Source organism: Macaca fascicularis, chromosome 7 (genome assembly GCF_037993035.2).
Source record: "Macaca fascicularis isolate 582-1 chromosome 7, T2T-MFA8v1.1".
Taxonomy (NCBI): Eukaryota; Metazoa; Chordata; class Mammalia; order Primates; family Cercopithecidae; genus Macaca; species Macaca fascicularis.
This window is the reverse complement of record NC_088381.1, coordinates 20,949,815-20,966,069: the sequence shown is the minus strand read 5'-3', so window position 1 is coordinate 20,966,069 and position 16,255 is coordinate 20,949,815. Positions and strand designations below refer to the sequence as shown.

At 40.2% G+C, this 16,255-nt stretch overlaps 1 protein-coding gene across 8 annotated transcripts in view; it reads right to left on the bottom strand.

The window, feature by feature from the left end:
* GOLM2 (golgi membrane protein 2) overlaps positions 1 to 16,255 on the bottom strand; it is a 128,590-nt gene that overhangs the window by 49,296 nt on the left and 63,039 nt on the right. The gene's annotated exons all lie outside the window — the stretch shown is intronic.

The following is a 16,255-nucleotide window of genomic DNA, read 5'->3' as shown; positions in this document are numbered from 1 at the left end:
CAAAACAATGATATAACACTGTTTCTTTGCTCTGTGTGTATGAACAGATACAACACACTTGAAATTTGCTCAAATACTGGTTAGTGGGATTATCTCAGCCCTCCATGAAATATAGGTAAATGTCTACATGTACTATTTAAAATTATGTTCTCACATGGCTCCTGAGACATGGTCTGTGAGTAATGAGTTTTCTTTAAACTTAGAGATCGATTTATTTAATTTAAAAAGGACAACATCAACTTTCACTGCTAGCAATGATATACTAACCAGTACTGGGTTTACTCTACCCTAAACAGTTATAAAGGCAGGCAAAATACATGAGGCAGCTGTTTGTAAGCACTGTACAACCATCGGCACAAGACCACGGTCCTTAAAAGAAGGGATATATATGAATAGGCAGTCTTTGTGAGCAGAGGAGACAGAGATCATCAGAGGTTGGCCTGCTGAGGTGGCTAGAATTTGCAGGAAAGGATATTACAGAGGAGGAAGCTGTGGGGGATGAAACGGTGGGCAGAAATCTGTATGGGGATTTCCTCTTGGGTCTTTGGCCAAGCCTCAGGTTGTGTATGCACAGGGTGAGACTCCATGGGGTCTAACAGACACCTCCTCCTATAGGGCTGAGAGCTGAACAGAAATAACAGAGGTGGCTGGGTGTGGTAGCTCATCCCTGCAACCCCAGTGCTTTGGGAGGCCAAGGTGGGAGATCACTTGAGCTCAGGAGTTTGAGACCAGCCTGTAAAACATAGTGAGACTTCATCTCTACTAAAAATTACAAAAATTAGGTGAGCATGGTGGCACATACTTGTAGTCCCTGATACTCAGAGGCAAAGGTGGGAGGAGAGCTTGAGCCCAAGAAGTAGATGCTTCAGTGAGCTACAATCACACCACTGCACCAAAAAAAAAAAAAAAAAAAAAAAAAAAAGGCTAAAATTCTCCCTCCCTTCCCTATTAAAAATAAAAAATAAAGGAAATAACAGAGGTCATGAAGCACCAAGCATCTTTGGTATTCAGATGAGATGCTACAAGGTCATAGTTTTAAGAGTAGGGACCACGCTCTTAGAGTTGGGGTCTTGTTCTAGTGCCCAGGCTGAAGTGCTGTGGCACAATCATAGCTCACCGCAGTCTCAACCTCCTGAGCTCAAATGATCCTCCCACCTCAGCCTTCTGAGTAGTTGGGACTACAGGAGCACATCACTACACTAGACCAATTACTTATGATTATTATTATTTTTAGGCCACACTCTAGAGTTAAAGGCCATGCTCTGAGACTAAAAACAAAATAAAAACTAACTTGCTCTAATGAAGCATAAAACCAAAGCATAAACAAGCCTCACAGAATCAACAGGCTCTGTGATGGTTAATATTGAGTGTCAACTTGATTGGACTGAAGGATACTTTAAGTATTGATCCTGGGTGTGTCTGTGAGGGTGTTGTCAAAGGAGATTAACATTTGAGTCAGTGGGATGGGGAAGGCAGACGCACCTTAATCTGATGGGCACAATCTAATCAACTGCCAGCGAATATAAAACGGGCAGAAAAACAAGATAAGGTGAGACTGGCCTAGCTTACCAGCCTACATCTTTCTCTCATGTTGGATGCTTCCTGCCCTCAAACATCAGACTCCAAATTCTTCAGTTTTGAGACTTGGACTGGCTCCCCTTGCTCCTCAAGCTTGCAGACAGCCTAATGTGGGACCTTGTGATTGTGTGAGTTAATACTTAACAAATTCCCCTTTATTCAGATCAAATATTATTCAAATTTTAAAATTCTATCTTTTTTTATCCTTCTAGGACTCGAGTTACATACATTTTTAAAATTTATTTATTTACTTAAGATGGAGTCTCGCTTTGTCATCCAGGCTTTATTAATACTTAATAAACTCCCCTTTACATACATATATGTGTGTGTGTTTGTGTATACATACATATATATACATACATACACACACACACACACACATACAGGCTGGTCTCAAACTCCTGATCTCTTGATCCACCTGCCTCCACCTTCCAAAGTGATGGGATTACAGGTGTGAGCTAAGAACTGTTTTAAACAGCTGGAGATGCAGCAGTGAACAAAATGGACCAAGTTATTGTCCTATGAAGCTTACATTCTTCATAATGTAATGTTATGTTGGGGAGATAACAATAAATAAACAAAAGTTATAGAACATAATATAAATGTCAGAGTGCTGTGTATAAATTAAAACGGATATGTGACAGAGAGTGGTGGGAGGCTCTATTTTAGATAGCTTGGTCAGGGGAGGCATTTTTGAGGAGGAATCATTTGGTGAAAAACATTAACCCACAAATCAAAGAATGTATATGTACATATATACATATATATACACACACACACATATATATATAATGCTATAGGGCTGAGAGCTAAACAGAAATAACAGAGGTGGCCAGGTGTGGTAGCTGGGGGTGTGTGTGTGTGTGTGTGTGTGTGTGTGTGTGTGTGTATATATATATATCCTATTAGTTCTGTCCCTCTAGGGAACCCTGACTAATGCAGGCTCCTCCAGTAATTTGTCTGCCAGAACAAAATTCAACACCCTTTAAAAGAAGACAACAAAATACAAACTCCTCAATGTAATATTCATAAAGTATAAAATAAAATTACTAGACATACAAAAAAGCAGAGAATGACCCATAACCAAGAAAAAAAGGAATCAACAGAAACAGAGAGGTGATTCACTTGTGAAAATCAGCAGACAAGAACTTATAAACAACTGTTTATATGTTTATATGTATGTATACATGTATGTGTATATATAATGTGTGTGTATGTGTATATATAGGTGTCTGTGTGTATATATATGTTCAAGGATTTAAAGGAAAATGTGGGAACATCTGGTAAAGAAATGGGAAGTAAAAAAGAACCAAATGGAAATTCTGGAATTGAAAGTACGATATCTAAAATGAAATATATACTGAATGGGCTTAACAGCAGACTAAACATCACAGAAAAAAGGGGTCAATGAACTTGAAGATAAATCAAAGACATTAAACAAACTGAAGGAGAAAAGGTATTACAAAAAACCAAACAAAACTTCAATGACTTTTGGGATAATATCAAGCAGTCTGAAATGTATGTAACTCAGCCAAGCATGGTGGCTCACACCTGTAATCCCAGCACTTTGGGAGGCCGAGGCAGGCAGATCACTTGAGGTTAGGAGTTCAAGACCAGCCTGGCCAACGTGGTGAAACCCCATCTCTACTAAAAATACAAAAAAAAAAAAAAAAGCTGGGCATGGTGGTGCATGTCTGTAATCCCAGCTACTTGGGAGTTTTAGGTGGGAGCATCACCTGAACCCGGGAGGCAGAGGTTGCAATGAGCCAATATCACGCCACTGCACTCTAGCCTGGGTGACAAAGCGAGACTCCATCTTAAATAAATAAATAAATAAATTTTTAAAATGTATGAAACTTGAATCCTAGAAGGATAAAAAAAAGAATTTTAAAATTTGAATATTTGATCTGAATAAATGCTGAAATTTCCCCAAATTTGGTGAAAAACATCAACCCACAAATCTAAGAACCTCAGAGAATCCAAGGCAGGATAAATACAAAAAAAAACCACAAAAAACAAAAAACAAAAAAAGGCACATCTTAGTCAAACTGATAAAAATTAAAGATAAAGGGAAAATCTTAAAAGCATCTAGAGAAAAAACACAATAAAAGAGAACGACAAAAGAAAGATGGCTGACTTAGAAATAAAGGAGGCCAGAAGACAGTTGGAACTGCATCTTTTTTTTTTTTTTTGAGAAAGAGTCTCTGTCGCCAGGCTGGCATGCAGTGGCGTGGTCTTGGCTCACTGCAACCTCCGCCTCCTGGGTTCAAGCGATTCTGCTGCCCCAGCCTCACGAGTAGCTGGGACTGCAGGCCGTGCCACCACGCCCAACTAATTTTTGTATTTTTAGTAGAGACGGGGTTTCACCATGTTAGCCAGGATGGTCTCGGATCTCTTGACCTCGTGATCCACCCACCTCAGCCTCCCAAAGTGCTGGGATTACAGGCATGAGCCACCACACCCAGCTGGAACTGCATCTTTAACATGCTGAATGAATGCCCTCAACCGATCAGCCCAGATTTCTATATCTGGCAAAAATAGCCTTCAAAAATGAGAATAAAATAAAGATACTTTCAGATAAACAAAAGTTGAAAAATTCACTGCTAGAAGACCTGCACTTCAAGAATGCTAAAGGAAGTTCTTCAGGCTGAAAGAAATGATAAAGTAGAAATTTTAATCTACAGGAAGGATTCAAATTTGTGTCCTTTATAACAGGGATCTGAAAACTTTTTTTTTTTTTTTTTTTTTTTTTTTTGAGACGGAGTCTCACGCTGTTGCCCAGGCTGGAGTGCAGTGGCGCGATCTCGGCTCACTGCAAGCTCCGCCTCCTGGGTTCACGCCATTCTCCTGCCTCAGCCTCCTGAGTAGCTAGGACTACAGGCGCCCGCCACCGTGCCCGGCTAATTTTTTTTTTGTATTTTTAGTAGAGACGGGGTTTCACTGTGGTCTCGATCTCCTGACCTTGTGATCCGCCCGCCTCGGCCTCCCAAAGTGCTGGGATTACAGGCTTGAGCCACCGCACCCGGCCTGAAAACTTTTTCTTAAAGGGCCACACAGTAAGTGTTTCAGGCTTGTGGGCCTTACTCAATTCTGCTGTTCTAGCAGAAAAGCAGCCATAGGCAATATATAAACAAATGAGTATGTCTATGTTTCAGTAAAATTTTATTTATTAAAACAAATGGCAACCTGGTAGTTTGCCAATGTCTGTTTTAAAAGACATCTAAGAAAAAATTTTAATTATAATTTTAATATCAAGACTGGCAATTTAAGATTTTAAAATTTTTATAACAATTTTTTTCTCTGAGATTGCTTTTAGAAAAATAATCTCTACCAAAAATATAAATGATTAACTACAATGTTTCCTTAAAACATAACCTTTTTGTTTTGTTCTGTTGCCCAGACTGGAGTACGGGCAGCATGATTATAACGCACTGTAACTTTGAACTCCTGGCCTCAAGCAATCTTCCCACCTTGGCATCCCAAACTGTTGGGATTACGGCACCTGGCCTTACGATACAATGAGGTGTGAGCCACTGCACCTGGCCTTACGATATAATCTTCCTATCTTTTTTCCTCCTCTCATATATCCCTGTAATTACTTCTCTTTAGTTTTTATTTTTTTTCTTTGAGACAGAGTTCGCGTTCTGTTGACCAGGCTGGAGTGAAATGGTGCCATCATGGTTCATTGCAGCCTCAATCCCCTGGGCTCAAGTGATCCTCCCACCACAGGCTCTCAAGTAGCTGGGACTACAGGCGTGTGCCACCATGCATGGCTAATTGTGGTACTTCTTCTGTCTCATATTATGTTGTCCAGACTGGTCTCAAACTCCTGGACTACAGCGATCTTCCTGCCTTAGCCTCCCAAACTGCTGGGATTATAGGTGTGAGCCTGGCCTCTCTTTAATTGTTTCTTAAGACTTACGGCAGTTTTAAGCTCACAACAAAACAGACAGGAAGACAGAAAAATATCCCATATATCCCCTGCTATACATGGATAGCCTCCCCAATTATTAACATCCCCTACCAGAGTGGTACATTTGTTAAAACTGATGGACCTACGCTGGCACACTGTAATCACCCAAGGTACCTTAGTTTACATTAGGGTTCATTCTTGGTATTGTACATTCTATGGGTTCGGACAAATGTATAACAACATGTCTCCCCATTATAGTATCAGAGCGTTTCACCGAACTAAAATCCTCTGTGCTCTGCCTATTCATCCCGTCTCTCTCTACCCCATCCCCTTGCAACTACTAATTTTTTAGTTGCATTTTAGTGTCTCCGTAGTTTTTCCTATTCCAGAATGTCTATAGTTGTAATTATACAGTATGTAGCCTTTTCAGATTGGTTTCTTTCATTTAGTAATATGCACTTAATTTTTTTCAAGTGTTTTTTGTTTTTGACACAGGGTCTTACTCCATCATACAGGCTGGAGTGCAGTCACAGCTCACTGCAGCCTCAACTTCCCAGGCTCAGGTGATTATCTCACCTCAGCCTCCTGGGTAGCTGAGATTACAGTCACACACCACCACACCCAGCTAATTTTTGTATTCTCTGTAGAGATGGGGTTTCACTGTGTTGACAAGGCTGATCTTGAACTCCTGGGCTCAAGCGATCTGTCCACTTTGGCCTCCCAATGTGCTGGGATTGCAGGCATGAACTGCCACACTCAGCTTTCTCCAAGTCTTTTCATGTCTTTATATCTCATTTCCTTTCAGTGGTAAATAATATTCCATTGTCCAGAGGTACCACAGTTTATCCACTTACCTACTGAAGAATATCGTGGTTATTTTCAAGTTGTGGCAATTACGAATAAAGCTTCTATAAACATTTATGTGCAGGCTACTGTGTGGATATAAGTTTTTAACTCTTTTCGATAGATACCAAGGAGTAGGATTTCAGGATCATATGGTCAAAGTATGTTTAATTTCGTAAGAAACTGCCAAACTACCTTCCCAAGTAGTTGGCAATTTTGCATTCTCACCAGCAACACATAAAAATTGCTTTTGTTCCACGTCCTTGCCAGCATTTGGTGTTTTCAGTGTTCTGGATCTTGTCCTATTAGAATGGCCCAAAATCTACTGTAGTGGTGTCTCATTGCTGTTTTAATTTAAATTTCCCTGATGACACATGATGTGGAGCGTCTTTTCATATGTTTATTTGCCATTTCTATGCCTTCTTTGGTGAGGTGTCTGTTTAGGTCTTTGGTCCATTTTTTAATCAAGTTGTTTTCTTTTCAGTTCTTTTTTTTTTTTTTGGAGATAGGATCTCACTCTGTTGCCCAGGCTGGAGTGCAGTGGTGTAATCATGGCTCACTGCAACCTCTGCTTTCTGGGCTGAAGCAATCCCCCCACCTCAGCCTTCCGAGTAGCTGGGAACACATCCAATTTTTTTTTTTTTTTTTTTTTTTTAGACAAGAGTCTCGCGCTATCACCCAGGCTGGAGAGCAGTGGCACGATCTCGGCTCACTGCAAGCTCTGCCTCCAGGGTTCACACCATTCTCTTGCCTCAGCCTCACGAGTAGCTGGGACTATAGGCACCCGCCACCGCACCCGGCTAATTTTTGTATTTTTAATAGAGACAGGGTTTCACCATGTTAGCCAGAATGGTCTCAATCTCCTGACCTCGTGATCAGCCCGCCTCGGCCTCCCAAAGTGCTGGGATTACAGGCGTGAGCCACTGTGCCCGGCCACACCTGTCTATTTTTTTTGTATTTTGGGTAGAGATGGGGTTTTGTCATATTCCCCAGGCTGTCTCAAACTCCTAGGCTTGAGCGATCCACCTACTTCAGCTACCCTAAGTGCTGCGATTACAGGTGTGAGCCACCATACCCAGCTTGTTTTCTAATTGCTAGTTGTTTTTTTTGTTTGTTTGTTTGGTTGGTTTTTTGAAATGGAGTCTCACTCTGTTGCCCAGGCTGGAGTGCAGTGGTGTGATCTTGGCTCACTGCAAGCTCTGCCTCCCGGGTTCACGCCATTCTCCTGCCTCAGCCTCCTGAGTAGCTGGAACTACAGGTGCCTGCCACCATGCCCAGCTAATTTTTTTGTATTTTTAGTAGAGACGGAGTTTCACTGTGTTGGCCAGGATGGTCTCGATCTCCTGACCTTGTGATGTGCCCACCTCACCTATCCAAAGTGCTGGGATTACAGGTGTGAGCCACTGTGCCTAGCCTTTAGTTGTTAAGTTTTAAGAGTTCTTTGTATATTTTGCATAGGTCTTTTATCAGATGTGTCTTTTACAAAATTTTTCTCCCAGTCTTGCCTTCTCTTGACATTTTCCCTCACAGAAGTTTCTAAATCCTTTTTTTTTGAGACGGAGTCTCACTGTCGACCAGGCTGGAGTGCAGTGGGGCGATCTCGGCTCACTGCAACCTCTGCCTCTTGTGTTCACGCCATTCTCCTGCCTCAGCCTCCCGAGTTGCTGGGACTACAGGTGCCCGCCACCACGCCTGGCTAATTTTTTTGTATTTTTAGTAGAGATGGGGTTTCAACATGTTAGCCAGGATAGTCTCGATCTCCTGACCTCGTGATCCACCGGCCTCGGCCTCCCAAAGTGCTGGGATTACAGGCATGAGCCACTGCGCCCGGCCACAAGTTTCTAAATCTTAATGAAGTCCAGCTCATTAATTGTTTCTTTCATGGATCCCTATTTTGGTGTTGTATCCAAAAAGTCATTGCCATACCCAAGGTAATCTAGGTTTTCTACTGTTGTCTTCTAGTTTTACACCTTTGCATTTTCTATTTAGGTCTACGATCTATTTTGAGTTAATTTTTGTGAAGGGTATAACGTTTATGTCTAGATTCATTTTTTAAAAATCTAGTTGTCAGCACCATTTTTTGAAAATATCGTCTTTGCTCCATTGTATTGTCTTTGCTTCTTTGTCAAAGACCAGTTGACTATATTTATGTGTGTCTATCTCTGGACTCTCTGTTCTGTTTCATTGGTCTATTTGTCTATTCTTTGACCAATACCACACTGTCTTGATTACTGTAGCTGTATATTAAGTCTCGAGGTCAAGTAGCATCAGTCCTCCAACTTTTGTCTTCAGTATTGTGTTGGCTATTCTGAATCTTTTGCCTCTCTACATAAACTTTATTTTGTTTTGTTTTTTTGAGACAGAGTCTCGCTCTGTTACCCAGGCTGGAGTGCAGTGAAGTGCTCTTGGCTCACTGCAACCTCTGCCTCCTGGGTTCAAGTGACTCTCGTGCCTTAGCCTCCTGGGTAGCTGGGATTACAGATGTGCACCACCACACCCAGTTAATTTTTGTATTTTCAGTAGAGGCAGGGTTTTGCCATGTTGGCCAGGCTGGTCTCAAACTCCCGGCCTCAGGTGATCTGCCCGCCTTAGCCTCCCAAAGTCCTGGGATTACAGGCGTGAGCCACAGTGCCTGGCCTGCCTCTCTCTACAAACTTTGGAATCAGTTTGTCAATATTCACAAAATAACTTTCTGGGATTTTGACTTGGATCTCATCAATCTATAAATCATACTCTGAGGATCTGACATTTTGACAATACTGAGTCTTCCTGTCTATGAAACTGAAATAGCTCTCCATTTATTTAATTATTCTTTGATTTCATTCCTGAGAGTTCTGTAGTTTTCCTTATATAGACCTTTTACACATTTTATTAAATTTATACCTAAATAATTGAATTTTGAGAGTACTAATATAAATGGTATTGTGTTTCTAATTCCAAATTCTATTTGTTGACTGCTGGTATATGGGAAAGTGATTAACTTTTGTATATTAACCTTATATCCTGCAACCTTTCTATAATCACTTACTAGTTCCAGGAGTGTTTTTGTCAGTTCTCTTGGGTTTTCTACATATAAGATAATGACATCTGTGAAAAAAGAGAGTTTTATTTCTTCCTTACCAATGTGTTTACCTTTATTTCCATTTTTGCCTTATTACACTAGCTAAGACTTCCAGTATAATATTAAAAAGGAGTGGTGAGAAGGCACATCCTTGCCTTGTTCATGATGTTAGTAGGAAAACTTCTAGTATATCACCACTAGGTATGTTGTTAGTTGTAGATTTTTTTGTAGATACTCTGTATCAAGTTGAGAAAGTTTCTTTGTATTCCTCGTTAACTGTGTTTTTATCATGAATGAGCTTTGGATTTTGCCAAATGCTTTTTCTGTATTCATCGGTATAGTCATGTGATTTTTCTTTTTTAGCCTGCTAAGACGATGAATTACGTTACTTGATTTGTTAGTATTAAACCAGATTTGCATACCTGGGATAAATCCCACTTGGTTGTGATATACTTTTTTCTTTTTTGGGGGGAAGGGGGCGTGGGTGGGGACAGGGTCTTGCTGTCACCTAGGCAATGATGTGATTTTGGCTCACTGCAGCCTTGACCTCCTGGGCTCAAGCAATCCTCCCAACTCAACCTCCTGAGTAGCTGGGACCACAGGCACATGCCACCACACCTGGCTAGTTTTTGTATTTTTTTTATAGAGATGGGTTTTCACCATGTTGCTCAGACTGGTCTTGAACTCCTGAGCTCAAGCAATCTGCCCACCTTGGCCTCCCAAAGTGCTGGGATTACAGGCATGAGCCACTATGCCCAGCCTATAATTCTTGTATACATTGTGGGATTCAATTTGCTAATATTTCATTGAGAATTTTTGCATACAAGATCAAGAAAGATATTGGTCTGTAGTTTTCTCTCATCTAAGATCAGGACAGACATTGGTCTGTAGTAGTGTCTTTTTCTAGTTCTGGTACTGACATAACAGTGGCATCATAGAATAAATTAGGAAGTATTCCCTCTGCTTCTATCTTCTGAAAGAGACTGTAGATAAGGGGTATAGTTTCTTCTTAAATGTTTGGTAGAATTCACCAGCAAACCCATTTGTATACCTGGTGCTTCCTGCTTTGGAAGGTTATTATTGATTCAATTTATTTAATAGATATAAACCTATTCAGATTATCTTTTTGTAGATCTGGCAGAGTATGTCTTTCAAGGAATTGGTCTAGTTCATCTAGGTTATCAGACTGGTAGGCACAGAGTTGTTCATAGTATTCCTTTATTTTCCTTTTAATGTCCATGAGATTTGTAGTGATAACCTTCTTTCATTTCTGACAGAAGTAATCTGTGTCCTCTCTCTTTTTCTCTTAGCTTTGCTAGAGGCTTATGCACTTTTATTAATACTGTCAAAGAACAAGCTATTGGTTCCACTGATTTTCTCTATCGATTTCCTGTTTTTAATTTTATTGGTTTCTAATTTTTTATTACGTCTTTTCTTCTGGTTACTTTGGATTTAATTTGCCATTTTTTTTTTCAATTTCCTAAGGTGGAAACAAATGATTGATTTTAGACCTTTCTACTTTTCTATCATATGCATTCACTGCTATACATTTCCCTCTAAGCATGACTTTCACTGCATCCTATAAATTTTGATAAGTAGTATTTTCACTTTCATTTAAAGTATTTTTAAATTTCACTGATATTTCTTCTTTGATCCATGTATTATTCAGAAATAGTTGTTTAATCTCCACATATTTTGGGATTTTCCAGTTATCTTTCTATTATTTTATTTTATTTTTGGCTGAGTACAGAAGACTTTATTGATGGTACACGACAAGGTGGGTGCTCTCTAGACCCCTCCCAATCTTCAGGGGATATGGTATGAAAACTGTGGTGGAGGGGAGATTCTTGGTGTGGTGGGGGATGGAGTGTGGCAGGGACTCCTCAGCAGCTGAGAGCCTCTCTTTTTCTCTCATGCTCTCACTAGGGCTGGTGGTCCAGAGGGCTGTTACTCCTTGGAGGCCATGTGGACCATGATGTCCACCACCCCGTTGCTGTAGCCAAAGTAATTGTCATACCAGGAAATTACCTTGACAAAGTGGTTGCTGAGGGCAATGCTAGCCCCAGAATTGAAAGTGGAAGAGGGAATGTCACCATTAAAGTCACAGGGGACAACTTGGTGTTCAGTGTAGCCCAGTGTGCCCTCCAAGGGATCTTCCGATGCCTGCTTCACCATCTTCTTGAAGTCATATCTGGCACGTTACTCCAGACAGCAGGTCAGGTCCACAACTGACACATTGGTGGTGGGGACAAGGAAGGCCATGCCAGTGCTCTCCCCATTCAGCTTGGGGATGTCCTTGCCCACAGCCTTGTAAGTTCCAGTAGATGCAGAAATAATGTTCTGGAGAGCCCCACAACCATGACGTCACAGTTTCCCAGAAGAGCCATCCATAGGTTTCCTGGGTGGCAGTGATGGCAGGGACTGTGGTCATGAGTGCCTCCATGATGCCAGAGTTGTCATGGATGATCTTGGTCAGAGATGCTAAGCAGTTGGTGGTGCAGGAGGCAATGCTGATGATTGTGAGGTTGCTTTCGTACTTCTCATGGTTCATGCCCATCAAACGGGGTCAAAGGGAGCAAAGATGATGACTCTTTGGCTCTCTCCTCTAAGTACGCCCCAGCCACATCCAAGATAGTGAAGACACCAGTTGACTACACAACACAGCCAGTGCCAGCATCACCACATTTGATTTTGGTGGTATCTTGCTCCTGGAAGATGGTGATAGGATTTCCACTGATGACAAACTTCTGATTCTCAGCCTTGACAGTGCCATGGAGCTTACCACTGGTGGAATCATACTGGAACATGTAGACCATGTAGCTGAAGTCAATGAAGGGGTCACTGATGATGACAATATCCACTTTGCCAGAGTTAAAAGCAACCCAGTTGACCAGATGCCCAGTACAACCAAATCTGTTTACTACAAGCTTCAATTTCACCAAGTGTCTCAGGAATATGGCTTGTGCTGCATGAGATGTAGTCCTTTATCATATAGAAGGAGCAGAGAACATATCTTTCTCTATTGATTTTCAGTTTAATTTCACTGAGGTCTGAGAGTGGACATTATGTGATTAATATTTTTTTAAATCTGTTTAAGTATGTTTTATGGTCTATCTTGGTGAGTGTTCCATGACAGCTTGAGAAGAATGCGTACCTGCTGTTGTTGGATGAAGTGGTTGATAGATGTCAATTACATATAGTGGATTAATACTAATTACCTATAATTTTTTGAGGAAATGCATTACTTACATTTTCTTCTTTTTTGTGGGTAAACAGTAGGTGTATATATTTATGAGGCACACAAGATATTTTGATACAGGCACACAATGTGTAATAATCACACCAGGGTAAATTGGGCATCCATCACCTCAAGCATTTATCTCTTGTGTCACAATCCAATTATACTCTTTCAGGTATTTAAAAACACAGAATTAAATTATTATTCAGTCACTCTGCTGTGCTATCAAATACTAGATCTTATTCATTCTATTTTTTGTACCAATTAACCGTCCCCACTTCTCCCCTACCCTTCCCCAATAACCTTCACAGCCTCTGATAACCATTATTCTACTCTCTATTTCCATGAGTTCAATTATTTTAATTTTTAGCTCCCACCACAAATAAGTGAGGATATGTGAAGTTTGTCTTTCTGTGTCTGGCTTATTTCACCTAACATAATGACCACAGTTCTATCCATGTTGTTGCAAATGACAGGATCTCATTCTTTTTTACAGCTAAATAGTGCTCTAGTGTGTATATATACCACATTTTCCTTATTCATCATCTATTGATCAGCGCTTAGCTTGCTTCCAAATCTTGGCTACTGTGAACAGTGCAATAAACAAAAGAGTGCAAATATCTCTTTAATATACTGATTTCCTTTCTATATGTATCTTTTTCTGCATATGAATGCCAGGTCATATCCTTCCTCTTAAGTATACACCTAGCAGTGGAATGGCTAGATTATATGGTAGCTCTACTTTTAGTTTCTTGAGGAACTCTAAACTGTTCTTCATAGTGGCTGTACTAATTCACATCCCCACCAACAGTGCATGAGGGTTCGCTTTTCTTCATATCCTTGCCAGCATTTCTTATTGCCTGTCTTTTGGATACAATCCATTTTAAATGGGCTGAAGTCATATCTCATTATAGTTTTGATTTAGAGTTCTTTGACGACCAATGATATTGAGCACTTTATATCTGCTTTGCCATTTGTATGTCTTCTTTTGACACAGATCTATTCAGACCTTTTGTCTATTTTCTAACTGAATTATAAGATTTTTTTTCTATATGGTTGTTTGAGCTCCTTATATATTCTGATTATTTATCTCTTGTCAGATAGATAGTTTGCAAATATCTTCTCCCTTTCTGTGGGTTGCCTCTTCAGTTTTCTTTTTTCTTTTTTTTTGAGATGGAGTTTTGCTGTTGTTGCCCAGGTTGGAGTGAAATGGCGCGATATCGGCTCACTGCAACCTTCACCTCCCAGGTCCAAGCTATTCTCCTGCCTCAGCCTCCCGAGTAGCTGGGATCATAGGCGCCTGCCACCACGCCCAGGTAATGTTTATATTTTTAGTAGAGACGGGGTTTCACCATGTTGGCCAGGCTGGTCTCGAACTCCTGACCTCAGGTGATCTGCCGGCCTCCCAAAGTACTAGGATTACAGGTGTGAGCCACTGCACCTGGCCACTCCTCACTTTTCTGACTGTTTACTCTGTTGTGCAGAGCTTTTTTAACTTGATGTCATCCCATCTGTCCATCTTTTCTTTGGTTGCCTGTGTTTGTGGGGTTTTACTCAAGAAATCTTTGCCCAGTCTAATGTCCCAGGGAGTTTTCCCAATGTTGTTTTTAGTAGTTTCACAGTTCAGGTCTTAGATTTAAGTTGCTAATTCATTTTGATTTGACTTTTGTATGTGGTGAGAGACAGGGAGCTAGTTTTGATCTTCCGCATATGGATATTCAGCTTCTCCAGCACCATCTAATCAAGAGACTGTCCTTTCCCCAATGCATATTCTTGGCACCTTTGTCAAAAATGAGTTCACTGTAGATGTATGAACTGTTTCTAGGTTCTCTATTGTTTCATTGGTCTATGTGTCTGTTTTTATGCAAGTACCATGCTGTTTTGGTTACTATGGCTCTGTAGTATAATTTGAAGTCAGGTTATGTGATTTCCCCTATTTTGTTGTGTTTGCTCAGGATAGCTTTGGCTATTCTAGGCCTTTTATGATTTCATATAAATTTTAGGATTGTTTTTTCCATTTCTGGGAAGACTGTCATATTTTGATAGGGATTGCATTGAATCTGTGACTGCTTTGGGTAGTATGAACATTTTAACAATATTGATTCTTACAATCTATGAACATGGAATATCTTTCCTTTTTGTGTGTGTGTCCTCTTCAATTTCTTTCACCAATGTTTTACAGTTTTCATTGTGAAGATCTTTCATTTCTTTGGTAAAGTTAATTCCTAGGTATTTTATTTGTAGCTATTGTAAATGGGATTATGTTCCTGATTTCTTTTTCAGATTATTCACTGTTGGCATATAGAAATGCTGCTGATTTCTGTATGTTGATTTAGTATGCAGCAACTTTACTGAATTTATCAGTTCTAATAGTTTTTTGGTGGAGTCTAAGTTTTTCCAAATATAAGGTCATATCACCTGCAAACAAGGATAATTCGGCTTCTTCCTTTCCGATTTGGATGCCCTTTATTATTATTATTTTTAAATTTATTTTTTTGAGACAGAGTCTCACTCTGTCACCCAGGCTGGAGTGTAGCAGCACAATCTTGGCTCACCTCAAGCTACGCCTCCCGGGTTCATGTTATTCTCCTGCCTCAGACTCCCAAGTAGCTGGGACTACAGGCGCCAGCCACCACGCCCGGCTAATTTTTTGTATTTTTAGTAGAGACAGGGTTTCGACACGTTAGTCAGGGTGGTCTCGATCTCCTGACCTCGTAATCCACCCGCCTCGGCCTCCGAAAGTGCTGGGATTACAGGCATGAGCCACTGCGCATGGCCACCTTTCTTTCTTTCATCTGATTGCTAGCTAGGACTTCCAGTACTAGGTTAAATAGTTTTTTGACGATTTTTATCATGAAGAGATGTTAAAATTTTATCAGATGCTTTCTCAGCATCAACTGAAATGACCATATGGTTTCTGTCCTTCATTCTGTTGATACCACATTAATTGAGTCATGTATGCTGAAACACCCTTTCATCCCTGGGATAAAACCCACTTGTTCAATGATAAATGATCTTTTTAATATGTTCCTTAATTCGGTTTGACAGTGTTTTGTTAAGGATTTTTGCACCAATGTCCATCAGAGATATTGGTCTGTGGTTTTCTTTTTCCTTGATGTGTCTTTAACTGGTGTTGGTATCAGGCTAATGCTGGTCTCCTAGAATGAGTCTGGAAGTATTCCCTCCTCCTCTATTTTTCAGAATAGTCTGAGTAGGATTGGTTTTACTTCTTAAGTGTTTGGTAGAGTTCAACAGTGAAGCCACGGGGTCCCGGGTATTTCTTTGCTAGAAGACTTTTTATTACAGCTTCAACTTGTTACTTGTCATTGGTCTGTTCAAGTTTTATATTACTTCATGGTTCTATCTTAGTAGACTGTATGTGTCCAGGAATTTAACCCTTTCTTCTAGGTTTTCCAATTTACTGGCATATAGTTGCTTATAGTAGCCTCTAATGATTCTTTGAATTTCTGTATTATCTGTTGCAATATCTCCTTTTTCATTTCTGACTTTATTTGGGTCTTCTTTTTTTCTTAGTCTGGCTAAAAAGTTTGTCAGTTTTAAGTTTTCAAAACACCAACTTTTTCTTTCCTTGATCTTTTGCATTGTTTTCTTCATTTCAATT